Raw genomic sequence first — 27408 nt, forward strand, 5'->3', positions numbered from 1 at the left:
TTCTAAACATCCCAATATTAACGTCATTATAACGTAAAATTCCAACATCATTAGACGTTGAGATTATGTTGATTTTAAGTTGTGTTATAAAGTAACTAAAATCCAACGTTTTCTAAACATCCCAATATTAACGTCAATATAACGTAAAATCCCAACATCATTAGACGTTGATATTATGTTGGTTTTAAGTTGTGTTTTTAAATAACAAAAATCTAACGTCTGTTAAACGTTGTAATATTAACGTCCCCACAACGTTAAATTCTAACATCATCAGACGTGGATATTTAGTCGATTTTAAGTTGTGTTTTAAAGAAACTGAAATCCTACGTCTTTAAACGTTCCAATATTAACATCAATATAACGTAAAAACCCAACATCATTAGACGTTTATATTATGTTGGTTTTACATTGTGTTTTTAAGTAACCAAAATCCAACGTCTGGTAAACGTTGTAATGTTACTGTCCACACAACGTTAAATTCTAACATCATCAGACGTTGACATTTAGTCGATTTTAAGTTGTGTTATAAAGAAACTAAAATCCAACGTCTTCTAAACGTTCCAATATTAACGTCAATATAACGTAAAATCCCAACATCATTAGACGTTGATATTTTATTGGTTTTAAGTTGTGTTTTTAATTAACCAAAATCCAACGTCTGTTAAACATTGTAATATTAACATCCACACAACGTTAAATTCGAACATCATCAGACGTTGATATTTAGTCGATTTTAAGTTGTGTTTTAAAGAAACTAAAATCCAACGTCTTCTAAACGTCCCAATATTAACGTCAATATAACATAAAATCCCAACATCATTAGACGTTGAAATTCTGATGGTTTTAAGTTGTGATTTTAAGTAACCAAAAATCCAACGTCTGTTAAACTTTGTAATATTACCGTCCACACAACGTTAAATTAGAACATCATCAGACGTTGATATTTAGTCGATTTTAAGTTGTGTTATAAAGTAACTAAAATCCAACGTCTTCTAAACATCCCAATATTAATGTCAATATAACGTAAAATCCAAACATCATTAGACGTTGAGATTATGTTGATTTTAAGTTGTGTTTTTAAGTAACCAAAATCCAACGTTTGTTAAACGTTTTAACATTAACGTCCACATAACGTTAAATTCTAACATCATTAGACGTTGATATTTAGTTGATTTTAAGTTGTGTTTTAAAGAAACTAAAATCCAACGTCTTCTAAACGTCCCAGTATTAACGTCAATATAACGTAAAATCCCAACATCATTAGACGTTCATATTTTGTTGGTTTTAAGATATGTTTTTAAGTAACCAAAATCCTACGTTTGTTAAACATTGCAATATTAACGTCCACACAACGTTAAATTCTAACATCATCAGACGTTGATATTTAGTCGATTTTAAGTTGTGTTATAAAGTAACTGAAATCCAACGTCTGTTAAACGTAGTAATATTACCGTCCACACAACGTTAAATTCTAACATCATCAGACGTTGATATTTAGTCGATTTTAAGTTGTGTTATAAAGTAACTAAAATCCAACGTCTTCTAAACATCCCAATATAAATGTCAATATAACGTAAAATCCCAACATCATTAGACGTTGAGATTATGTTGATTTTAAGCTGTGTTGTTAAGTAACCAAAATCCAACGTTTGTTAAATGTTTTAACATTAACGTCCACATAACGTTAAATTCTAACATCATTAGACGTTGATATATAGTTGGTTTTAAGTTGTGTTTTAAAGAAACTAAAATCCAACGTCTTCTAAACGTCCCAGTATTAACGTCAATATAACGTAAAATCCCAACATCATTAGACATTTATATTTTGTTGGTTTTAAAATATGTTTTTAAGTAACCACAATCCTACGTCTGTTAAACATTGCAATATTAACGTCCACACAACGTTAAATTCTAACATCATCAGACGTTGATATTTAGTCGATTTTAAGTTGTGTTATAAAATAACTAAAATCCAACGTCTTCTAAACATCCCAATGTTAATGTCAATATGACGTAAAATCCAAACATCATGAGATGTTGAGATTATGTTGATTTTATGTTGTGTTGTTAAGTAACCAAAATCCAACGTTTGTTAAAGGGCCCATATTTTGCTAATATAATGTATTATTATTTTATTGTTGGCCTCCAGTAGAGTAACTTATTGCATCAGTCATAGTTTAAAAAACTCATTGTTTATCTTGTACTGGCTCTCACTGCCCCCTTCAGTTCACCCTCTGTCTGAAACGCTCTGTTTTTAGGTCCTGTCCCTGAACCCCCACCCTCCGGAAAATACTCCAGGTGGGCAGCGCGAGGAGTTTTTGCGTTTGCAAACTTCTGCCCAGAGAGCTATCGCTGTAGAAGCGAGACTGTCTGTCTGTCTGACTATCTATCTATCTATCTATCTATCTATCTATCTATCTATAGATAGATAGATAGATAGATAGATAGATAGATAGTCATGCATAACAGAAACAGACAGGCGATATCTGCTATGGCTACTAAATTTGGTAGTTGTAAAACAATTATATCAACGAGCAACTGATTGTCAAAACGAATTTGACCATCGATGAAAAACGTGACTTGGACATAAAGCAAGCTATCAATTGATTTATCAACATCCCCCTAGCTATCTACAGCTCCGCTAGGCCGGGCTGCACCCGGACATTTCCTTCAGTGGCTGGCCAAGCAGGGATTCTATTACCACGGCCTGCCATAACGTTACACCGGGAGCTTCACACTAGCTAATGTAGCTAGTTAGCTAACTTCCCAAATGCTTGTGACTATAGTGTGCCTCTCCTAGCAAAGGCTACACGGACCAAACCAAAATGAGGAATTGGAGAAGTCAGCAAGTTGGACTAACGTTACAAGTTCTGAAAATATGTGCCTTTCGTCATTCATCGGTTGTTCATGTCTATAAGGCAGCTGTGCTGCTAGGCTAAATAGCAAGTGCTAACGTTACCCAGCCGGTAAGTAACGTTAGCGCTTCCTAGCAGCACATTGGACCAATGCTGGAATGAGACACATATTTTCAGAACTTACCACTTCAGTCCTACATCCTGGCTCACTTCCATGTCGTCTCCTTGTTTTTGCGGTCTGGAATCCGTTATTCCATGAGACTACTACTGTTGTGTTAGTCCCAGACAGCCAGGCTAGAGAGAGCCTGGTGAGTGGTGACGCCGCCGCGGGTTACTGAAACACAGAACAGGGAAGAGAGGGGAAGGGTGGGAGCTAGCGTGCGCGCGCTGCGCGCCGGCCGGCGGCAACGCTTTGTTGCCAGGGTAACAAGTCCTTACTGACGTCACAAAAATTATGGTTCTCGCACAAAATCGCCATAAATCCATGTCATCTCGTCTACGAGAGTTCATAGGCGCGAGGGGTGGTTCATGGGGGTAACATTAAAACACTTTCACATATTTATTTGAAGCTTAGCCCATGTTTAATATGACCATCCAAGATTGTAACAACATATATATGATACAAAATTAAGAAATGCATAATATGGCCCCTTTAAACGTTTTAACATTAACGTCCACACAATGTTAAATTCTAATATCATTAGACATTGATATTTAGTTGATTTTAAGTTGTGTTGTAAAGGCTCTCTGCATGCGATAGGTCTGCTCTGGGCAAATTGCCGGCGAGACGATGAGGGAGACGGCCGCCCTGTGAAGCATCTGGGGCTCCTGCCTCACCGTCCGCAAAGGCATGTCCTCTGGCTGGCCTGTAAGGGCCAGCTGCTGTGCTGCTGGGTGTAGGAGCACGGTCCACTCTGAGCGGTCGTCCATTATGGCGTATGTGTCCAGCCTCTGGTCCCCATGTTGGGTCACCACTTTGCAGACCTTACGGAGGGCATGACGGTTTCCCCATGGAGGTTTCCCAGTGTAGTCCCCCCCCCCCCCCCCCCCCCCCCCCGGTTCCCCCTGGGGGAGCAGGGTGGCTTGATCCGTCAGGGGGAGCCGGGTGGCCGCTTCTTTCTGGGGGAACGGGCTTGGGGCCCGTTCTTGGCTTCCTCTGCTCGGACTTCTTGGCATCCCTAGAGGCCTTGGCTGGAGTTGTCTCCATGAGCCCGGGCAGGGCCAGGAGGTGAATTCCGGGAATAGGTAATCGTGATGGCTGGTCCCGCCCTCTGGGGGGGTCCCAGCTGTCGTGTCCGGCTATCTTGTGGGAATGGTTGACGCCGGCCGGCTGACTGTGCCCCGTGCTGTTGGTCCCAACGTTCGCCATGCCTACCTGAGTGTGGTGTATCCCAGTGGCGGGCTCGGCGGAGCCGTGCCCGTTGCACTCTATTGCATGCTCAGGGTCGGCGACCTTTGTTGGCGGATGTGTCCTGGGTGCGGGTGTTGGTGGCATTGGCAATGGCCGTTGCCCTTGTCTGGGCAGTGGAACCGGGGGTTGCGTAGTTTGGGTCATTGGCTCTGGGGCTGCCGTGCTGACCTGACCCTGGTCGTGGGAGGTGCGAGGCACGGGTGAAATGTTGAGCCGGGGTGCCTTGCCTTGTGTGAAGTGTGAAGTTGCCGGATCTTAGGTAAGGGCTCACGGGCAGTGGTCGATTAGAACCACAGAGATGTCTTTTCAGGCTTTAATGAAATATCAGGCAGATAGGAGCAAGGCAGAAGCCACGTATAGAGCTTACAGATTGCAGAAAGGGGAATAGGACCAAGAAGCATATCATAACAGAACAACACCTTTTTATACCCCCCCACATTCGGGGTATGACACCGTTGGTGATGTCACAACGTCCGGGGAGGTATGACATCATCGGTGACCTCATAAAGTCACGTCTGCCATCACAGTCAGCCTAGACCGTCTGCCATCGCTGATGACCTCACAGGTGAACTCTGACATCATCATCGCTGATGTCACGGCGGTGTCATCATCATTACGTCGTTGGCTCTGGAGCTGCCGTGCTGACCTGACCCCGGTCATGGGAGGTGCGAGGCACGGGTGAAATGTTGAGCCGGGGTGCGGGCACCGGTGAAGTGGGTGGCGCCCTCCGGGGTGCTAACCCTGAGGCCGGGACGCACGCCTGCCTCTGGTCTTGGGAGGCGGGAGGCACAGGTGGAACTGCCTGCTAGCCTGAGTCGTTTTTGAGATATAAGCTTTTACATATTACATGATAAAGCATGCGCGGTGTACACCAACATATGCAGGGTGAACACGGCTGTTTCTCAAGAGAGGTGAGGGCTAGAAGGCTGATCTTTTGGTATGTTTGTGGCACCCCCTGCTACTCTACGACCACCAAGTGTCAGCCTTCTAGCCCACACACAGCCCGCCCACATGCCACCAGGGCTACTTACTATCTAAATTGATCTCAGAAGGGTGGGGGGTGACGCCCCTTGGCCTCGCCCACTTCCATTTAAGGTTATCATTGTAGTTCAGGACCTCCGGCTGAACAGACGTGCAAAGAATTTAGTCATTCTATCCATCCGTTGCAATGCTATGGCAAATTAGCTGTTCCCCGGCCTTCTGAGCGACCCTGATTGGCTCTCATCTTGGCATGGCTTAACGGAATGAGGCGATATTCGCTACACTAGTTCAATACCTCCAGCTGAACACACGTGCAAAAAATTTAGTCATTCTATCTATCCGTTGCAATGCTATGGCAAATTAGCTGTTCCCCGGCCTTCTGAGCGACCCTGATTGGCTCTCATCTTGGCATGGCTTAACGGAATGAGGCGATATTTGCTACACTAGTTCAGGACCTCCGGCTGAACACACGTGCAAAAAATTTAGTCATTCTTTCCATCCGCTGCAATGTTATGGCAAATTAGCTGTTCCCCAGCCTTCTGAGCGACCCTGATTGGCTCTCATCTTGGCATGGCTTAACGGAATGAGGCGATATTCGCTACACTAGTTCAGGACCTTCGGCTGAGCACACGTGCAAAAAATTTAGTCATTCTATCCATCCGCTGCAATGTTATTGCAAATTAGCTGTTCCCCGGCCTTCTGAGCGACCCTGATTGGCTCTCATCTTGGCATGGCTTAACGGAATGAGGCGATATTCGCTACACCAGTTCAGGACCTCCGGCTGAACACACGTGCAAAAATTTTAGTCATTCTATCCATCCGCTGCAATGTTATGGCAAATTAGCTGTTCCCCGGCCTTCTGAGCGACCCTGATTGGCTCTCATCTTGGCATGGCTTAACGGAATGAGGCGATATTCGCTACACTAGTTCAGGACCTCCGGCTGAACACACGTGCAAAAAATTTAGTCATACTCTCCATCCGCTGCAATGTTATGGCAAATTAGCTGTTCCCCGGCCTTCTGAGCGACCCTGATTGGCTCTCATCTTGGCATGGCTTAACGGAATGAAGCGATATTCGCTACACCAGTTCAGGACCTCCGGCTGAACACACGTGCAAAAAATTTAGTCATTCTATCCATCCGCTGCAATGTTATGGCAAATTAGCTGTTCCCCGGCCTTCTGAGCGACCCTGATTGGCTCTCATCTTGTCATGGCTTAACGGAATGAGGCGATATTCGCTACACTAGTTCAAGACCTCCAGCTGAACACACGTGCAAAAAATTTAGTCATACTCTCCATCCGCTGCAATGTTATGGCAAATTAGCTGTTCCCCAGCCTTCTGAGCGACCCTGATTGGCTCTCATCTTGGCATGGCTTAACGGAATGAGGCGATATTCTCTACACTAGTTCAGGACCTCCCCCTGAACACACGTGCAAAAAATTTAGTCATTCTATCCATCCGTTGCAATGCTATGGCAAATTAGCTGTTCCCCGGCCTTCTGAGCGACCCTGATTGGCTCTCATCTTGTGCATCTAGTCTTGTAGCGAAGCTTGTGGGCTTGCCTCGTGAAGTGTGCTGGATCGAAGTTGAGGGCTCACGGGCAGTGGTCGATCAGAACCACAGAGATGTCGGTCCTCGGATGCGGTTGAAGGAATACCACTCGTGACCTGGCTGGTTGTAGGCAGTCGGTCACCAGGGCCTGGCTGGTTGTAAGACAGCCAGGGTTCAGCTCGGGTTCGGATTTGGTCGTGGTAAGGGTAGACATTATGAAGTAGAAAATAAGTATATAAGAAGTAAGTATACCGGATACAGCGTCACAGAACACCTTGTATATATATGTTATGTCTGACATCGCCGATGACCTCACAGGTGAACTCTATGCTATGACATCATCGGTGACCCCGTAAAGTCCCGTCTGCCATCTCAGTCAGCCTAGACCGCCTGACGTCGCCGATGACCTCACAGGTGACCTCTGACGTCATCATTGATGATGTCACGGCAGTGTCATCGTCATTACGTCATTGGCGCGCCGGTTCGCGAGCATCGACTGCCCCAAGAACAGGCCTAACGGTGGGCCATTATGGACCCTTTTCTACAAGTCTATTGAGGGTAATCTTCAGCCACATCAATCACATGGTTTCCTCCCGGTGTGCAGGGACCATATTTTCCATTGGGTAATGTGGGACGTGCACACGGTGACCTTGGAACTTTGACCCCACATGCCTGTCACTCTACTGAGGGATGGTACGCTCATGTGTATATTACAAGTCTTTGGTGTCTAAACATGATTATGAAACAATAAACTCCCCAAGTCCTTCAGGAAAAAAAGTTCCTTTGATCAACCTCTGCCCTGGGGGCCTGACAGCCCTTATGCCGCTGAGTCCAATGTTAGCAAAACGTTCTCTGAACATGGTAGCACTCCAATCTTTTAATATGTTGTATATGGGTCCCATATGAGTAGATTTGTGTTGTTTGGTGCCAATCGCTTTTCTCGTTTCAAGATTGCGGGCGCTGGAACATACACAGTCGTGCCAAAATGAAATGGCCGCCATTCAACCAAAAATGGATGAAACGACTTGAAACTTGACATAACACCTCATTTCTATGGGTGAAGTAAACCGCAGGACAACACACTGCGGCCCCCACGGACCCCGCCCGCAGCAAAGCACCCCCGACGTTCACTTCACATCAAAGATGCCTTGCCACAAGCAGAAACCGCAGGAGCTACGACATGCCGCCCCCACGGCGGTATTCCTTGGTGAGAGTGTGGCCAGAGCACTCACATCGTTGCAAACCCTTCTACATCCTCAGCAGGTATCTCAGGGTCACCAGCGTTTCGCCCCCCCAGCCTGTACGCCTCGCCTGAGTGGGGCTGCGAAGATTAATCTTCGTCTGTAGAAGGGCTCCAACTGCGAGCTCTAGTCAGCCACACCCATCTTGCACCCCTTCTTCTTGTGCTCTGAGCAGGTTGAGCAAAGAGGTCCAGGGCACTGTGGTTTAACTCCTGACCCCGGTCCTCCGCCGACTAACAAGCAGTAGTAATAAACCCAGAGATAACTCTCTGGATAGTATCAGGTGCTTTGCGTTGCTGTAGCTGCTCTTTGCACTTGGTCTTGTACTTGTAGCTAGCTTGCGCAGTGCCTCAGGGTGCCAGCCCTAACACTGTTGCGTGCCGTCTTTCCGAGCTGTCATCCGTTCTTTCACAGATGTCCGTGGGTCTTCCCCCACCGCCAATCTATACATATATTATGAATATATACTATAGTCAGATTTACATTCAAACATAAGTTGCTGCTATTTGGGCTACTTGGTGTTGGTGTGTGCTGTCTGGGCTACTTAATAATATATAATAATAATCATAAAAAAGGTATTCTGAACAAAGTAGCGCTCCGCCCTTTCAAACTCAAAGCGGTGCATGCGTCGGCTCCTTCCCGTGCTGAAGTGAGACTTTAGGGCCGCGGTAGCTGTAGCATACGAGCCATCCGTTAACGTGAGTGTGGCGAAGATCCGCTGTCCCTCCTGGCCGAGGCAGTGGCGGAGGAGCGCGCACTTCCTATCCTCTTCCAAATCGAGTGCCCCAAAGCCAGCAAATAATCCTCAAACGACCTCTGCCATCGATCCCAGGGAACAGCTGGGTCACTGGGGACGGGTAAAAAAGGTGGCGGTGGCGGCAAAATCAAGTCAGCCATCCTCGCTAAATAGGCTAAATAATCACACCATGTTGCTTGTTTCATGCTCTTTACTTCCCTGCCGTAAACCCACGCTTTTACAACAATGCCGTACATCGGGTGCAGTAACTCTTAAAGGCACAGTAACATGTACCTAAGTTAACAAGGCCAACCAGGCCGTAACATAACGTTATCAGACATAACAACCACCACCAAGCATCCAGTCAGCAATGGGTCGTGCCCGGCCACAACCCATTGCTGCGCAGCAGCTATAATTTTAATTATATTTTATTGGGGATACTGTAATCCTTTAAGGGACCACTCTCATTTGTTTTGAAACCATGCAGTAGCTATAGTAAAGATAAATTAAAATGTGCAATGTGTATACAGTGTTCCTGGCCATGGCATAAGGGGTTATCATACCAGTTTTTTTATAAAGCAGGCTCTGGTAATGTTATACCTTCAAGGATTTTAGTAACCACATACTACTACTGATGTTGTAGAGGTTTTAAAGGCAGCCGTGGGGGACCAGTTCCCACCATCAGCTGTCTCTCTCAAGGGCCTGGCTCAGGTCTTGAAGCTTGCGTTGACACGGGTGTGTCTGCCAGGACACGGTCTAATAATCTCTGAGTACTTCTAATTATCCCGTCCTGTTCCGGACTGCTATTGGCTTCGTCTCCTGAATCACTCTGCATGGGGCGTGGTGTTCGTGGCATAGTTAAGAAGAGCTCATTCTACTTGATGTCATACATCGTCAGCAGGGGCATCACATCTGTCATGATGTCACAGGGCAGCATTGTGATGTCATGGATGGACTCAGGGATGTCATGTGATGGACTCAGAAGGCCCAGAATGTGCCCTGGGAGCTGGCCGGCCCCTGGTGTTGATGCGAAGTCTCCGAAACAACTGACATAATTATTGTTATTGTTATTATTATTGTTATTATTATTGTTATGATTGCTATTATTGTGATTACTATTATTATTATTATTAGTATTATTATTATTATTAGTATAATAATAATAATAATAATAATAATAATAATAAAGTCTGACATTTAGTCATTTCTGGTCATATCAAAATCAAGACTGAGCAATTACAACATTTTGATCAAACACAAATATAAGTAAAATTAATAACAAAAAAGAAGTCAGAGGTCTAATCATAAATCAAAATCTGATTGATTGTCTGTACTACCAACAGGAAAGACAGATCCTCAAGAACAGATTGGAGAGCAATCGAATCAAGCTGGAGTTAAAATAAATATTGCAGTTGAATTCAGGGAATGTGGGGTATAGGGATATATTTTTTTTTAGAGGAAACTGGACGAAATAGAAGAATATAGTCAGGATAGTGTTTTAGAAGTCCGTTCTGATCCACACTCCATTTCAGAAGGTGGCGGTAATGCACCATAAGTTGTTTGCCAACCGCCATAAAACACTACTAGAAGAAGAAGAAGCTGGCCTGAGTTTGAAGTTCCTGCGCGGGTTAAAGCATGAAGATGTTCACTTTTTGGCTCTCATCGGATGGTCTCATGGGATTAGCAGTATATTCAACTAAAGTAAGCAGGAAAGGTAAGTCCACTACTAGTAACAAATGAGGTTAGACCAGCCAAATCTGTGTTTTTAAGTCGCGCAAAGTGACGCTAATGGCGTTAGCATTAACGTTAGCATTGAGCTAACGCTAATGTTATGGGCTACGATTGCAACTCCCCAGCAAGCTGTTACTGTTAGCCTACATTACTAACGTGATTATAGGTACAGGACACACTGGGCTGATGTACCACAGCCTGCCAGTTAACTTTCAGACCATGTCCGGCTAATTTGAATGAGTTTAGACTTATTTTAGTTTAAAGTGTGTTGTTACTAGTTCGCTTGCTAGCTAGGAGTTCTCTTCACAATGCATGGCTTGCAGAAATGGAAATTCTGGGCCAAACTCAATTTATTTGGTGCAGGGTAATGGATAGCACAACTTAGTTGTGTCTTCTGATTTACTTCTCAACATGTGCTCATTAGCTCAGTGTCTATCAAAGTGTTTGTATGCAAAATGAGAATGTAGTGGGTAGCTTCAGCAGCACACATTGCTGTGTATTAATGTGTAAATGTATTCTTGTTAAGTTAGCTAAGAAAGCAGTATGATGAAACAGTATGAGATTTTGGTTGATTAAATTGATTGAGGACAAGGATGTTTGTACTCTATAGACCAGGAAATAACTGGGAGCCTGTAAGATGTTTCCCACCTGCTGCTGCAGTGTCCTCCCTGAAATCCATCCACAGCTTTCCCCCACCTGGATTTCATCTGTCTCCCTCTGCCTCTATGCTTCAGGTAAAATCTATTAGACTTCTGAGTACAAACTTGCTTGAATGATTCATAATTCACTGTATGAGAGAGTGACTGAGACGCTTTTATAGAAATGTCAGAGAAACCTGTATGTAAGTCATGCCTTTGCATATCTTTGCCAACAGCTACAGTGTGTCTAGCCACATATGTTCCGCTGTTCTCTGTTCCTCTGTGATCCACTCTGAACTCGCGTCACACAGCATAGCATAAGGAAATTGGGGAGTCAAGTGTTCAAAACTCTCTGCTACCAGTAGGGCTGCACGATATATCGTTTACACATCGACATTGCGATGTGCGCATGCGCGATAGTCACATCGCAGGACGTGCGATGTCAAAAGCAAATTAACTCGTCATGTTGCTTGATAAACTCTCACTTTAGGGGAGGCTACTGAGTGAAATGCAGGCTCTCTCAAAGGAGAGAGACGCCCCGCTACTGTACTCACTCATTTAGTGCTTAGCTTCAACACAACAAACATGCACAGAGAGCTCAATTGAATTATCTTTTGCTTATGTTGCGTTGCTGACAGACAGTAGCCCGTCTGTAAACGATGTGGTTGCGGAGGCGGACTTGTCCACAGTTTGCAGCGCACTCGCATACAGCAGGCTGGCTGCTGTAACTCAACATGTCCGTGGAGTGGAGATATTTACTCTTGAAACACCAAAAAGCAAGACCGCAACTTATGACACGAAGGCTGATTACTGATAAGTTGTCCGTGTTATCACTGTGGCTGTCTCTCCCCTTCAAGTCTCTGATGTTGCATCACATGATAGCAGTAACGTTACGGTAGAGTTAATCATACATAGCGACTTATTTACACAAAACATGTCAGTGAAAATAAAAAGAGAAGAGGCATATCTGGGCAATTAAATGTATATTTATTACTTTTCACGAATGAATAGTTTGTCACCGGTCGGCTGCATGTGAATCCTCGTCTCTCTGTACTGCCAGCCTTGCGCTCAAAAACCGGAACTCCGCAGATGCGGAGTGTACCACTTGGTCGTTTCTGGAGGGGGTTTCCGGGAGGTCAGACCAAGTGTGTAAAGTGGCAGGGGTGTTTCATTGTTGATTTATTGAAACGTTAGAAGAACGAAAGAAGTTGAAAGCAGTGATTATAATCAATGAAATCTAATGTTTTTCTGCAAATAGCATCATTGGGAGGTAGATTCTGGCACTCAATATTAGGGGTGGGCAATATATCAATTGTATATCAATATTGTGATATGAGACTATATGGTCTTAGATGTTGGATATGGTAATATGGTGATACAGCATACATGTTGTCTTTCCCTGGTTTTAAAGGCTGCATTACACTAAGTGAAGTGTAGGCTAGTGACATTTTAAAGTAGAATGTCATAACTTACTCACTTTTTCATGTATGTAGCCTGTCATGGAAATCCATTGGTCAAAATGTGTATGCACCCTGATAGATGACGCTCTGAGGCCTACAGTATAGGCGACAGCCCAGTGGTTGAGAAACATTAAAATACCTAATTTCCCCTCCAAAATCAGATGGACTCCTCTACAAAATCATCCCAATCATTCTAGAAGTATTCTTTTCTTTAAAATAGAGCTATTCTGGTAATCTGGTGAAAATCTGTATTTTTTCATATCGCAATATATATCGCAGGGGCAGGGAATATCGCAATGTCAGTTTTTTCCAATATCGTGCAGCCCTAGCTACCAGTCTCCGACGTCCAATCACAGATCCAAAGATATAATAATATCCCTATGGAAGCCAGTAGTTTAGGCGGCGGTTTTAATGATATTCCTGCATGAAACAACCTTTAAAAAGCAGTCTTTCCACAGCCTGTGCTGAATTTACAGCAGGGTGTTTGATCTCACTATCATGGTGCATGCGTCTGAGCAAACATACAACATTGCAGTCACACGGATACGGCAGCACATTGATCAAATCATCAAATCAAGTGTTGAACTTGAATGATTTGTGTCTTGTAAGGACATACAGGCTAGGCACCACAAATATGGTGCATGACAGAAATAAAACTGATCTATCTAGTATCTATCCAGTGCACCTGGGAAGTAAAACTTCATGAAATATTATTATATCTTTGGATCCGCGATTGGACGTCGGAGACGGGTAGGAGAGCGTTTTGAACACTCTACTTCCCCAATTTACTTATGCTACGCTGTGTGATGCTAGTTGAGAGTGGACCACAGAGGAACGGAGAACAGTCAGGCTGGGGACCTTCAACCTGCCTCTCGTCTCAACATGATGGAGCCCAGCAGATACAGGTAGAGCTGTTGTGTGGTGTGTTTCATTTCATGTTCACATGGATGACCAACAGAAGTTTGATGACCACTATTGACAAAGGCGCATTATCTCACAACACTACTATAGACGGTTTTCACAGAATGGCCAGTCCTCCACTTTAATGATTTTTTTAATGCAACAGGAAGTGAGCTGGGGTTCAATTTAGAATGTTTTTGTTGTCAAGTTAAAACCATTTATAATAAGGCATTATGACTGCATACAACCACACATAACATTACACTGCGTCATTGTATGGTAACACACTTGTCTGCTATCTTGTCTCTTGTGTCTGCTTCCAGGGCCAACCAAGTGATGCATCTGCCTCCCCCTCTGTCCAGCCAATGGACACGTCCACTGCCATCCACTCCAACTCCTCACACCTCTTCTGCCCAGTCTGAGGACAACAGCCCATGCTGGACCCAAGTAAGAAAACATCTGCATCTCACACTGGATATGCAGTACAAGCAACTTAAAAAAAAAATCTACTCCAAATTACAGGATTATTATTAACTTGTTGGATTAAATGTGGATGCAGGGGAATGTGATTGGCTCATTGTTGTTATACAATCTCTTTACTTCCACGGTGATAGACAGCTTGAAGTCTGGCATTGTAAGCGTGTATCTAACTTCTGTATCATGATGTACTTACTGCCGGGCACATTATAGAGAGCCAAAGTGAACGTCACTTCCTGCCTTTCTCTCGGTACGAGCATCTGGAAAAATATGAATGGGGGTGAATGGTGAGAGACAATACTTTTTTGATCCCGTTTGAATTCTGCCACGGGGTACACATGTACATTTGTCAATTTAAAAGATAACTTTGCAAGTCAAGAAAGTCGCAGTTTGTTCTGAAACTGAAACGTAAGGTTTAGTTTTGTCAATCAACTACATCTCTCGTGTCTCACAATACGTCACACCATCAACAACGTGGACTGGCAGGAGAGATGTCACTTATGCGACTGGTTGTGCATAGTCTTTCTGATTTTATAACTTATAGTGGCACAGTTTTACCACAAACTGCGACTTTCTTGACTTGCATGGTTATCTTTTAAATTGACACAAAATTACATTTGTACCCCGTGGCACAATTCAAACAGGATCAAAAAAGTATCGTCTCTCGCCGTTCACTCCATTCATATTTTTTCAGATGCTGGTACAGAGAGAAAGGCAGGAAGTGACGTTCACTTTGCCTCTCTATATAATGTAAATCCAGCTTACAGTCCCTGGCTGGCTCACTATGCTGCTTCCCAGCCGGGGAGAAAGGCGCTGCCGTCATGCCGCCAGGAATGAGCCATGAACCGCGGATGGGACATTGTGAATAGCGATATTCTAGAATGAGAGTTATGAAAAGCCAATTAAATTACATAGGCCTTTGCATTAACATTAATCCAAGTAATCTTTTGCATGCTTATCTGCACAGATATGGACATTTCCGGTGATCTGTGCCTCCTTGTGCTGTTTGATGCCTGCCCGGTAGTGATGCGCGGGTCACCCAGAACCCGCCGGGTCCCGCGGGCTGGGCCGCCCCGCAGGCGGGCTGGGTTGGCAAATTATGAAAATATCGCGGGTGCGGGCGGGGCAGGCTCAGAACGTGACAAAGCAACATTATTAAATAATTTAGAGCAATGAAACACGCAGAGTAATTAACCTTAAAGACGTTAACTCTCTCTCGCATGTACACACAATCAGACAGACTCCTGCTGCACTCTCTATAGCCTACATGGAGTAAAGAAACGCTTCAATGAGGTAGCCTATGTGCTCTCAAAACAAACACTTTGGAAGGATTATTCGCTGTAATTATTATTTGAAGTGTCCATATAATGCCACCGCAGATTTTCTGTTGTGGACTCGACTGTGATCTATTTGTCAACTTTACTGCAACGTGAGTAGGCTGTGAACAATTGAGTGCGCATGAGGTAATTAAAAGAAATCAGACAGCGAGTCTGGCCGTATCTGCAAGCCGTGTGCGCACCTGCTGCACTACTACGTTTAGCCTACTACTGCAACAATTGAGAGCGCATGAGGTAATTAAAAGAAATGGGGAAGAATAAGAACTGTTTCTGTAGCCTGCCTAGTGCCTACCTCTATACCTGCTACCTCCATTTGAAACACTGCGCGGTCACGCCATCCGCACTTTGGGGAAGCGTAGTCGGTCGTGCTATCTGAAGACCATGGATTAATTGAAGAAAGACCGACATGAAAGCAGCAGCGCAACTCATCCAGAGCAGGCCTAGGCTACAACTGTTGTCGCGCAGGGCAGCATGTGAGTGTCTGTGTGTGTGTGTGTGTGTCTGTGTGAGAGAGAGAGAGGGGGGAGAGAGACAGAGTTATTAGCTGCTTTGCACACCTTGGAAGCTCTGCTGTGCTCCTACTGCGTCCGGAGACATATTACATTAAATTGGCCGTTGCGGGCTGCTGGGTTGGGCTGGGTTCGGAATTTTCAGATATTTTAACGGGGCGGCCGGGGCGGGCTGGCTCCGATGACGGGTTGGGTTGGGGCGGGCCTTAAAAAAACCTGACCCGCGCATCACTAGAAAGTAGACATCATTATTGTAGTAAGCTAAATTATTTCATACTTGTAAAATAAAACTAGAGAAATTATTCCATTTTCGATTTGGGTCTTTTGAGAGGGGGGTGGGTCGTTCTCGCGTGGGATCCTTACGTCACCTGACAACTTGGTTTTCACTTTGAAAAACATGTCAAAGAAGCTGTCTGAAAGAGCCAAGTCATTAAAAAAATCGATCCTAACCCCTAAACTAAAAAGATTATTGCTCCTAAGGGACCCTAAAGCTGCGTTCACACCGACCTATTAAAGTTTTTCGCTGGCATCGAAAATACGCCCGGGATGAAATATCCCAGCTCGAGCTAAATTACGCTGGCATCAGTCGCTCCCTGTTCAACGCTGATTGGCTGCCATGTGAGAGTGTGTCAAATATCACACTGGCTTGGAACAAACCGCTGGTTATTGTGTGGCAACAAACCGCATTGACAGCTGACATGAAGGCTACGTTCACACAGCCAGCCTTAGTGCTTGAATCTAATCTTTTCCCACCTAAGTGACTCAGGTCAGTCTTTTTTATGACTGTGTGAACAGTACAAGTCACATTGAAAGTTACTTTTTTAAAGACGACCTGGGCTACTTTCAAATGTGGAAAAACATCAGATTCAAATCTGATGTTTTGGAATGTGACTCCGGTGTGAACAGACATCTTGCCCATATCTGACTTAATGCTTCAATGTGACTTTTACGTCATTCCAGAGCGACATTCGTCACTATTCTGCACTGGCGGGAGGAGGGAGGACCAGATTGTGATTACAAACATGGAGGACAGCTGCGAGGGAGGTAATCAGTGGAGGAACAGTGAGGTTTTAGACCTCATAAGTATTAGCAAGAAGTAGCAGCTATTGCTCCACAGAAAGCCATTATTAAAAAAAAATCTAAAGGCTCTCTTTCTCCTCTTCCTCGCTATCATCTGCACCTATATGACGGCACGGTGGCTCAGTGGTTAACACTGTTGCCTCACAGCAAGAAGGTCCCGGGTTCGAACCCCGGTCCGTCCCAGGTCCTTTCTGTGTGGAGTTTGCATGTTCTCCCCGTGTCCGTGTGGGTTTTCTCCGGGTGCTCCGGTTTCCTCCCACCATCAAAGAAAGACATGTATGTTAGGGTTAATACTCCTGGCTGTCAGTGCCCCTGACCAAGGTACTGGCAAAATAACTGGAGTTGGTCCCCGGGCGCTGCACAGTGGCTGCCCACTGCTCCTAGTTCTAGGAAGGTTCCTAGTAGAGGATGGGTCAAATGCAGAGGATGGATTTCCCCAAGGGGATAAATAAAGGATAACTTAACTTAACTTAACTATATTCCCTGTCTTCCACTGCACAATAACTTGTAAATTGAACCGTAAACAACAGATGAAACAACATCGTCAGCTACCGCCATGTTTACTGCTGTCTTCTTCTGGGTTTATGTAGAACAGCAGTGTGCTGCACATGCGGGTCACTTCAGGTCCGCGACCTGTTCACACTGGAGTCTGATATGGGCCACTTTTAAAAAGTCTGTGTGAACAGCCACACAAAAAATCAGATGTGAGCAACAAGTCAGATTCAAGCACTAATGTTTGCTGTGTGAACATAGCCGAAATGAAGTCTGTACTAGCTCACGTTAGGAGCACGCTGATAGGCTTAGCTTGTAAACAACTACAGTGGCTCGTAGTGGACAAATATCATGACATTGCGTAACGTTATAGCCCCCAGATGTCCGTCAATTATTGTGCCTGTTGACGAGCGATTTAAACAGAGCGACAGAGTGATTCCATAGGGTTGAATCAAGCGACAGAGAGAAAAATAAATATCTCGGTGTGAACACAGCTTTAGGAGCAAGAAATAAATGAGCACAGAATGATTAAAAAATAAAGAGGCTCTAGTTAGTCTCAAGAGATCAGAATGAGCAACAGATTTTTTTGCTATGGTTAGATGGATAACAGTGAAACTATGATCAATATAGTATTTTTTCTATGTTAACTATTAACTACTACTAACTTAACTACTTTATTCAGAATTGACATCACAACATACGTTTACCGTACTTGCATTTCACTTATGGTTATCCGCTTGTGTAAAGTAAAGTAAAGGTAAAGTCCCACTGATTGTCACACACCTGAGTGTGCGAAATTTGTTCTCCGCATTTGACCCATCCCCTGGGGGAGCGGTGAGCGGCAGCAGCACCGCGCTCGGGAATCATATGGTGATCTAACCCCCCAATTCCAACGCTTTGATGCTGAGTGCCAAGCAGGCAGGCAAATGGGTCCCATTTTTATAGTCTTTGGTATGACTCGGCCGGGGATCGAACTCACAACCTCCCAGTCTCAGGGCGGACACTCAAACCACAAGGCCACTGAGCTGGTGTAAGCACACAAATTGAAATATATCATGAAACGACAATGGTTTAAGCAAGTGTACTCAAACTTTTGACTGAGTAATGGCTAACTTAAGTTCTGGCCAAGGGACAACAGTTGGAAATTAGCCATCTGGCTAACACTGTCACATTGACAGTGATGTTATGTGCACTGTAGTGCGAAAGCATGTGAACTAAGCACAAGGCCAAAACACATGCTGTGTGGCACTAAAAATCATTTTCCAAGGTTGGCAGGTCTGCTGTAGCAAGAGTGAGCAAAATCTCAGAACACTGGCAATTGTACAGGAAAGAGGAAATGTCACAATTTAAAAAAAAAAGATAGTGGAATATCCTCAACTGTTATGTACACAAGGCTGAATTAATTCAGTGATAAGCTCAGTGTCTTCTTGCCCCTAACTGTAACTTCTGTTCCAGCTACTAATGTTGGAGAAGACTTGCTGCACTCACTCTCCCGGGATGAAATCAACAATCTTTTTCCCGGTCCTGAAAACTTCCTGAGGCTGTATGGCACCTTGTGATGTGAGACAAAAGGGTCAGTGCAGGGAGCACGTCAGTGCAACACCAGCCCCCTGCAGGAAGCACCAGCACCCCAGTGCAACACCAAGATCACAGTGATAACATGTATGTGGTATTGCATTTAATATACTGTATGCATCTGTGAGTCTTTGGATGAAAACGTTAGGCCACGCAACAGCTTTAGTGTCTGTCCAGGGATCTTAGTATTCCATTCATTTGTAAGTGTTTGGAAACCTAATATTTCCCAATACTTTTTTCTTCTGATGTAACCTGCAGCCAGCACCCAAGTGCCATGCCGATCTGAAACCAGCAATGCCAGTCACCTGCAATGAGCACCGCAGAGCAACGCCAGGATAGCAGTGATGAAACATGTATGTATTTTTTAATACTCTGTATGCAATATTGCAACAATACATTAGCCCACAGTCCACATACCTTTTGTTTTTGGGTCATGGTTTCACTACGCATTTTATGCATAAGGAGAAAAAAATGCTTCCATTTCTAAAATGGAAGCATGGAAAATGGAAATGCTTATTAGCAAAAAATCTATTTCTGGTCTATAATATGAAAGTATAAAAAAACACTTGCAAATGTAAAAGTGCTTCTTAGTAGGGCTGAACGATTTGGGTAAAAAATCTAATTGCGATTTTTCTGACCGATATTGCGATTTCGATTTAATTTCGATTTTTTTTTTAATCAAGTTTCAGTGCAATATCAACTGTAATAAATGTAAAACACAATGGAGCATTTGCCTACCACATTCAAACATCACAATCAACAAACTGCTCTATATTATAATGCAAGGATGAGAACTTGGATAAGAATTCCTTCCAGCAACATTTATTTGCTTTTAAACAACAGCTGCAATTCTCTCTGTGTCTCAGTCTTTAACAATACAAACAAAACAAAAAGCACCAGCATCGCTGCAGCTCTTGAAGTAACTGCCCAAGGATCGCTTGGCCTTTTTTGCAGCCGATGGCCTGGCTCCTTCCTGTGCTGCACTTTGAGGCACAGCAGCAGCATCTGGGGGTGATGGCAGCCCTCTTCTCCTGCAAAACACAGACACAACTGTTAAGTTTCACATTAATGCAATTCACAGCACACACATTCATTCACACATCAAATACGGGGCACAGGGCAGGCTATATACACAAGCAGTGTTTCAGTGAAGCCCTATTTTGCAAGGAAAGCCAGGGGAGAGAGGGGGAGGATAAGGAGAGAGGAGTGGGAGAGGAGAGAATTAATGCAAGTTACCTTTAGTGCCACCTGCACTTGTTCCATCTCTCTCTTCACCCGGGCCTTGATTTGTGGGACATTCTCTGCACTTATGTAGCTTGTTCGCAACTTTTCTGAAAAACAAAATAATTAACCAAATTATTCTATAAGTACTACATGGCTGTATTGCATTTTTAAGATTGGAACTAATTATAGATGATGTAGGAGGGAGAGAAAGTAGGGAGGAGAGATGGGGAGGGAGAGAGCAGAACGCTGGGAGAGAGGACATTAGCTACTACAGAATCATTCCATTTCCCAGACTGACAATATATTGGCTATATAATATATTGGGGGAGGTGAAGAGGGGCATTTAGACATTACTGTAGGCTTACCCAGGGCCGATCCTGGCCATTTGGGTGCCCTAAGCGTAATTGTTCTGTGGTGCCCCCCCCCCCCCCCCCCCCGTAAAACTTTCAATAACTGTCAAACGAAAGACTGCAAAATCATTAATTATGAACGATACTAGTGTATCTCACATTTCATTACATGTGGGAAACAAACAATTGTTAGAATTACTGTACATGTCAGCAAACAAGTGATTGTTAAACTGTACATGCAAGCAGGGGCGGACTGGGATCATAATTCAGGCCGGGCATTAGATACCAAGCAGGCCAGGCCGATACAGGCCGACGTGCGTGCCGGCGTCCGAAGGGCGGCGGCGAAAAATTTGGGCTGTTTGAAGCCCAATTTGGGCCGTTTGAAGCCAGATTTGGGCTGTTTGAAGCCAGATTTGGACCGTCTGAAGCCCGATTTGGGCCAGTTGAAGCCAGATTTGGGCCAGTTGAAGCCAGATTTGGGCCGGTTGAAGCCAGATTTGGGCCGCTTGAAGCCCAATTTGGGCCGTTTGAAGCCCAATTTGGGCCGAGTCCAATTTTACAATGAGATGCACCCTGAATAAAGTAATAAAACCACTAGTAAACCAGTAGGCGGCGCCTGGCCTGCTGTTCAGTGAGTGGCCTGACTGAGGGCACCAAAAAAAAAAAAAAAAAATTTTTTTTTTTTGGTGCCCTCAGTCACGTGATGCCCTACGCAGTCTGCGTACTCTGCGTAATGGGTTGGAGCGGGCCTGGGCTTACCAAGCTAACGTTACAATACAAGTAGCCTACTGCATTCAGGCAGAGTCAGACTGATAATGTTAAGTGAGAGGGGAAGAGGACATGTAACGTGAGCTAGCCAGTTAGGGCTAGCAAGCTAACTTTACTAGCTAAATGAGCTATCTCCTTAGGGAGAGAGCTAGCGTTAGTAAAGTTAACTTGCTACGTTGCTAGCCCTAGCTGCTAGGCTAAATAACGTACCGATGGCGAGGTGTAGTCTGTGGTGAAGCACTGGAGTCTGGTCCATCTGTTGATTTCCATAGCTTTTATGACGTTTGAAGCGTTGTCGGCACCGCGCTTGCTTAACACTGTCTAACTAACCGATGCTCTAAATCCAAAGTAGTTCCAGCCTTTCTTCGGTGCTAAATCATCCGGCGGCCGCTTCTTGTTCTTGTTCGGCTGAAGCTATTACACTTCCGAGTCTTGTTAGATAGCTGCCCTTCCATTGTAGAGAATCCAGTCAGTGGCGCACTATTAACTCATTGAATGCCATGGACGTCCTTCGACGTCCAATTTAATAGTGACGTAGAGTGCCACGGACGTCCTTCGACGTCCAATGCGTTTTTTGACGGTGGGACGTCGATCAAAGCCTTCCGCAGCTCCTGTACAACTATAGTAGCTATTGAAGGTGTATAACCTATTTTACGGACTCATTAGGTGGCGACAGTGCTTGCTCGGTGCAGTCCAGATTAGAGACAGGTCCGAGAAACAGCCTAAAAGCCGTGGATCAAAGACAAACGGATGCATGCTCCCAGAGCCATTTGCTCTGTCGCGGGAGCTGACATTGGCTCCGAACAGGAGTCAATCCGCGCTCACAACTGAGCCCCTCTGTCCCTGTCTGTCTGTCTGTCTGTCTGTATAGTTTCTCCAGCCGATTAGCAGCCAGGAAAGCAGCCCCTGACGCCAAACCATTCAGCAATCCGGGTTGGCTCTTCCCTGCTGTGGCGCTGAGAGCCGACAGCAGCACACAAACGCAGCACTCCGAAAATATAATGGTTGCGTGAGGCTGTGTGCAGTGTGGGGAGGAGTTTACGGGGGGAGGGGGGGAGGGGGGTGGTGCACGCAGGGCATCACACAACAACTACGTCACTACATCAGAAAATATTATCTTCAGACTCAGTGAATGTGCTTGAAATGCTGCATTTCACAAAAGGCGGATTATCTCAGCTAATAATTTGAAAAGCCTGAAAACGCTGAAAACAACCTATCTTCTCCGGCTCATAACTAAAGAACGGAAAATGGTATCAATAAACTTTTTTTTGCTGATGATACAATAGAGCCAGCTCGTTCTTGTGCGTGTTCGGTGTTTACATAGTAATATCACACAATATTCTGTGGGCCTCGAGAAATCACTGAAAACGCTCTGAAAACTCTGGCACTGGGAGCATCCGTTCTCCAAAAGTGGCTGGCACTCAATGAGTTAAAAATCCAGTCAGAGTGAATAATGTGTCAACTTTTGTAAAGTTCGCTAATCGGCTCGCTAGCTATATTCTGCAGACTGCTGCAGCCATGGGGCTGCAGCTAGGTTTCTCCTCCTCCATCCAGGCACGTTTGATGCTGGTGCTGCTGCGTAAACATACGTCCGTCTACTACGGCGTGCTGCTGCTGCGTAACGACGTCACGTAACGTGTACCTACATGCAGTCATGTCACATGTTAAATCGAAGCCTTTGCGATTAATCTAATTGCGTTGTTTCAAATCTCGGTTTCGATTTAAATTCGATTAATCGTTCAGCCCTACTTCTTAGCCATGACTACTTGTAGGATAACCTAGGTAATAACATTACGAGACATTGTACATTTTATTTTCGAAGCAAATAGATAGCCGGAGCTACTTTCCTGATAAAACAGGAAATGTCAGGAAAGTAGTCTCTTATGGGGTTGTGTTTCTGTGGCTTTCTCTTTAAAGCTGGAGTGAGTACATTTACAATTACTGGAGTGAGTACATTTACAATTTGTTTATATAAACAAATGTCCATTACGTTCAAGGCATTGCCAAACAAGTTCCCACAATGCTGTATTTCTCAATATACCAGAGTTTTCAATCCGACACAGTCATGCCCGACAGGTAGAAAACTCAGGTATACTGAGAAATGCACAGAGAGAGTTATGTGGTGCAGATAGGCTCAATCAGCATTGTGTGAAGTCGTTTTGCAATAGCTGAATATGTGCATAACATAAACATTCGTTTATGTTATGCACTCCAGCTTTAAGCAGCGAGGCCCAGTTCCATGTCTTTACGGTGAGACTTGTGCAGTATATTGGATACTGCATGCCTACATTATGTTTTGTACTTTGTCATTTTCACAATGACATAAGGAGAAGTGTTCACACTGTGATTTTTGTTTTAAGAGTCGCTTTATTGAAACTTGGTTTCAGTATCTGGTCAGCAAAAAAATTATACAAAATCTTTTTCTCCGATTTGATGTATAATGATTGTTTTAACTGTGATGGTTTTTCTAATTGGTAGTTTTCTAATCTTTTACATTGACTTTTGTCATCTAGGTTTCAGAAGACCCAAACGGTTTCCTGCGCCAACAACCTCTATCATCTCCAGTTGTGGTCATCAGTGAGGAAAACTGCATGATCGCCATGGGAGCATGCCAGTGGCGACCTTCGAAAGAGATCGGTTGAAAGAGGGACTTGTCTACCCGATGGCATATTATTATGTCCTACACCTCACTTACTCCAAGTGTGACTCAACAGTGCTCTCAGTACTGCAAGCTGAGATCCACCATGATGCCATCCGTGATGGACATTCAACCCCTTCCTACAAAAAGCCTATGGGCGAATGGAAGGCCTTCATGAGTGAGGTGAGTGTGAGAGAGTGAGGGACAGGCAAATGGAAGGCCTTCATGAGTGTTCTTTTTTTGGAGGAAAAATATATATTGGTCTGCCATCACTGTAGAAATGTCTTAAAACCTTGTCAATTGTTGTCTGAGCTTCAGTTCTGTGTTGTAACAGTCATGTTCTGCCATTTCACATTCAAGACCTTTTAAATGTGTTATTTTTTCGATGTGAATATATATGTTCTCAATCATGATGTTCATTTACGCTGAGTTAAAAATAATTTGCGTGCTTTTAAAAGAAATAATTTTATGTTACATGCATGTGACATTGTGTCCATGTGGGGGTGTGCGAAGAGTGCTCCAAGTGGTGCTCTGCTTTAACTCCCTGTCGTGGGCGTCCCCCCCCCTCCTCTCTTTCACTCATTCAGAGCTTCAACACAACAAACATGGCTGCTGTGAGCCCATACGGTCTTGTCTTGGACATGGACAGAGCGAAATATGGGATTATTTTGCTTACGTTACATTGCTGACAGTGACAGGGACTGACACTACATAGCCCGTCAGTAAACAATGTTTAAAAGTGCGGAGGCGAACTGGCGAAGGGAGCTGACCAAACGCCGACAAACATCCCGACTTAAAAGAGCAACAGGTTAGCGAATGTGATCGATAACCTAATTACATTCCCTCAAATAAGTTTTTTATTTTGTGACGAGCAAACATTTTTCACCGTCAGTTTGACGAGGAAATGTGCTCAGTACGAGCGACCCTCTGCCAAGTAACATTATTGAGTCATGACGCTGTTTATTTAATAGGGTGATCTGGTTGTAAAAATAAAACATTTACATCAGAAAGACATTGAAAGCAGTGATTGATAAATGAAATCCAATGTTTTTCTACAAATTGCATCATTGGGAGGTTGATTCTGGCACTCAATATTAAGGGTGGGCAATATATCGATTTTATATCAATATTGTGATATGAGACTATACATGGCAAGGCTGTCCAAACCCTTTTGAATGGGGGCCAGATTTGATAATGTGAAAATACCTGGGGGCCAGCTACTTTCTGTTGTATCTGAATTCTGTTGAATTGATACAGTACATAGAAGTTATGGCAAACTTAGTCTCGACGCCAGACCCATGAGAGTTCTTACGCTGATACACTAGGTTACTGCATGCTGCAGAGCTCTCTCTGGGTCTGGGACACTTTCCCTCAGAGGGCTGGTTATGGGAGGGAACCGTTCACTTGGCCAGTCATATGCCAGTGATGGCTTCAGTTCTCTCCAATCAGTAACGACTTTGCGATCAGACAACACGGGAGGCGCAGCCCATTTGCTCTCTCATCGGTGCTACGACCTGTCACTCATTCAATTTCAACCCGCCTTCAAAACCAGCAGTGGCTGTTAACTGGCACAGACTCACTTATGTAGTATACGGAGCGCAGCGATTCAACGTAATATTTGAGTCTGGGGAGAGACTATGGCAAACTAAGACAGATGGAATTGAATGCTTATGGGAGAGGAGAGTGACTGCTGTGAGGAAGATGTTGAAGATGATGATGGCTAAGACACATCCTTGTTTTACTCCTACTTTGACGTAGAAGGGTCAGACTGTTGTCCACTTATTTGAACGTGGGCTTGCATGCCGTCATGAAATAGCTTTAGAATGGAGAGGAATTTGGGTGGGACTCCAAATCGACTGAGTAGGTCCCAGAGTAGCTTTTGATTTACTGTGTCGAATGCCTTCGAGAGATCAATGAAAGCCATATACAGGTCTTGCTTATGTTCTCTGCACTTCTCCTGGATCCAGGCAGTGGTGGCCGATACAAATTGGCACTGACCTCAAACTATCCAATCAGACAAAAGTTGACATTTTCTCGGAAACGGAAGGTCAGATCGAGATGCCTATAAAGGACTATAATATATTTTCTCACCCCAAATCCATCCATGAGTCTCTACGAGTTACAGTTGTAGAGATACGTCCGCCCTGCATGCAGGACTACAGGAGAGACATAGAGGACAGCGAAGTTGGGGGTTTAAGTCACTGATCAAACACTCGATTTCAGTGATTGCTGTCAGAATATAGAGCCATTTAACACTTATTTTAACACAAAAACATTGCTGAATGTACCTTTAATGTGATAATCTAATTTCTTACGTTCTGAAAATAAATCCTGTTTTCTAAAATTCTGTATTCAATGTTGATTTTTTTCTTTTTGTGATACGAAAGTTTTGACATCAACCAGATTTAAATTTCTACCCATGTCTAGCCAACATTGGAGGCTGATGCCTAGCCAACGTTGGAGGCTGATGTCTAGCCAACGTTGGGTTTTGATGTCAACCCCAACCAAAATTCTGTGTCTATATAACGTTGGAGGCTGATGCCTGGCCAACGTTGGAGGTTGATGTCTACTCAACATGGGGTTTTGACGTCAACCCCAACCAAAATTCTATGTCTATCCAATGTTTGAGGCTGTCTATCCAACGTTGGAGGCTGATGTCTAGCCAACGTTGGAGGCTGATGTCAGCCCAAAGTTGGGTTTTGACATCAACCCAATTTTCATTCTCAACCAAACTTCTACATCTATCCAATGTTGGAGGCTGATGTTTATACAACGTTGGGGGCTGATGTCTGCCCAACGTTGGGATTTGATGTCAACCCGATTTTAATTTCCAACCAAAATTCTACATCTATCCAATGTTGGATGCTGATGTCTAACCAACGTCAGAGGCTGATGTCTATCCAACGTTGGAGGCTGATGTCTTGCAAACGTTAGGTTTTGACGTCAACCAGATTTTCATTCTCAACCAAAATTCTACATCTATCCAACGTTGGAGGCTGATGTCTATACAACGTTGGGGGCTGATGTCAGCCCAACGTTGGGATTTGATGTCAACCCGATTTTCATTTCCAACCAAAATTCTACATATATCCAACGTTGGATGCTGATGTCTAACCAACGTCAGAGGCTGATGTCTATCCAACGTTGGAGGCTGATGTCTTGCCAACGTTGGGTTTTGACGTCAACCAGATTTTCATTCTCAACCAAAATTCTACATCTATCCAACGTTGGAGGCTGACGTCTATACAACGTTGGGGGCTGATGTCTGCCCAACGTTGGGATTTGATGTCAACCCGATTTTCATTTCCAACCAAAATTCTACATATATCCAACGTTGGATGCTGATGTCTAACCAACGTCAGAGGCTGATGTCTATCCAACGTTGGAGGCTGATGTCTTGCCAACGTTGGGTTTTGACGTCAACCAGATTTTCATTCTAAACCAAAATCCTAC

General features: G+C 44.2%; 1 protein-coding gene across 1 annotated transcript in view; it reads left to right on the plus strand.

Annotated features, from left to right (window-relative positions):
- The window catches only part of abcg8 (ATP-binding cassette, sub-family G (WHITE), member 8), a gene marked incomplete at both ends in the record, with an annotated part of 46142 nt that overhangs the window by 1642 nt on the left and 17092 nt on the right, over window positions 1-27408 (plus strand). The gene's annotated exons all lie outside the window — the stretch shown is intronic.

The sequence above is a fragment of the Poromitra crassiceps genome (genome assembly GCF_964638095.1).
Source record: "Poromitra crassiceps genome assembly, chromosome: 22".
Taxonomy (NCBI): domain Eukaryota; kingdom Metazoa; phylum Chordata; class Actinopteri; order Beryciformes; family Melamphaidae; genus Poromitra; species Poromitra crassiceps.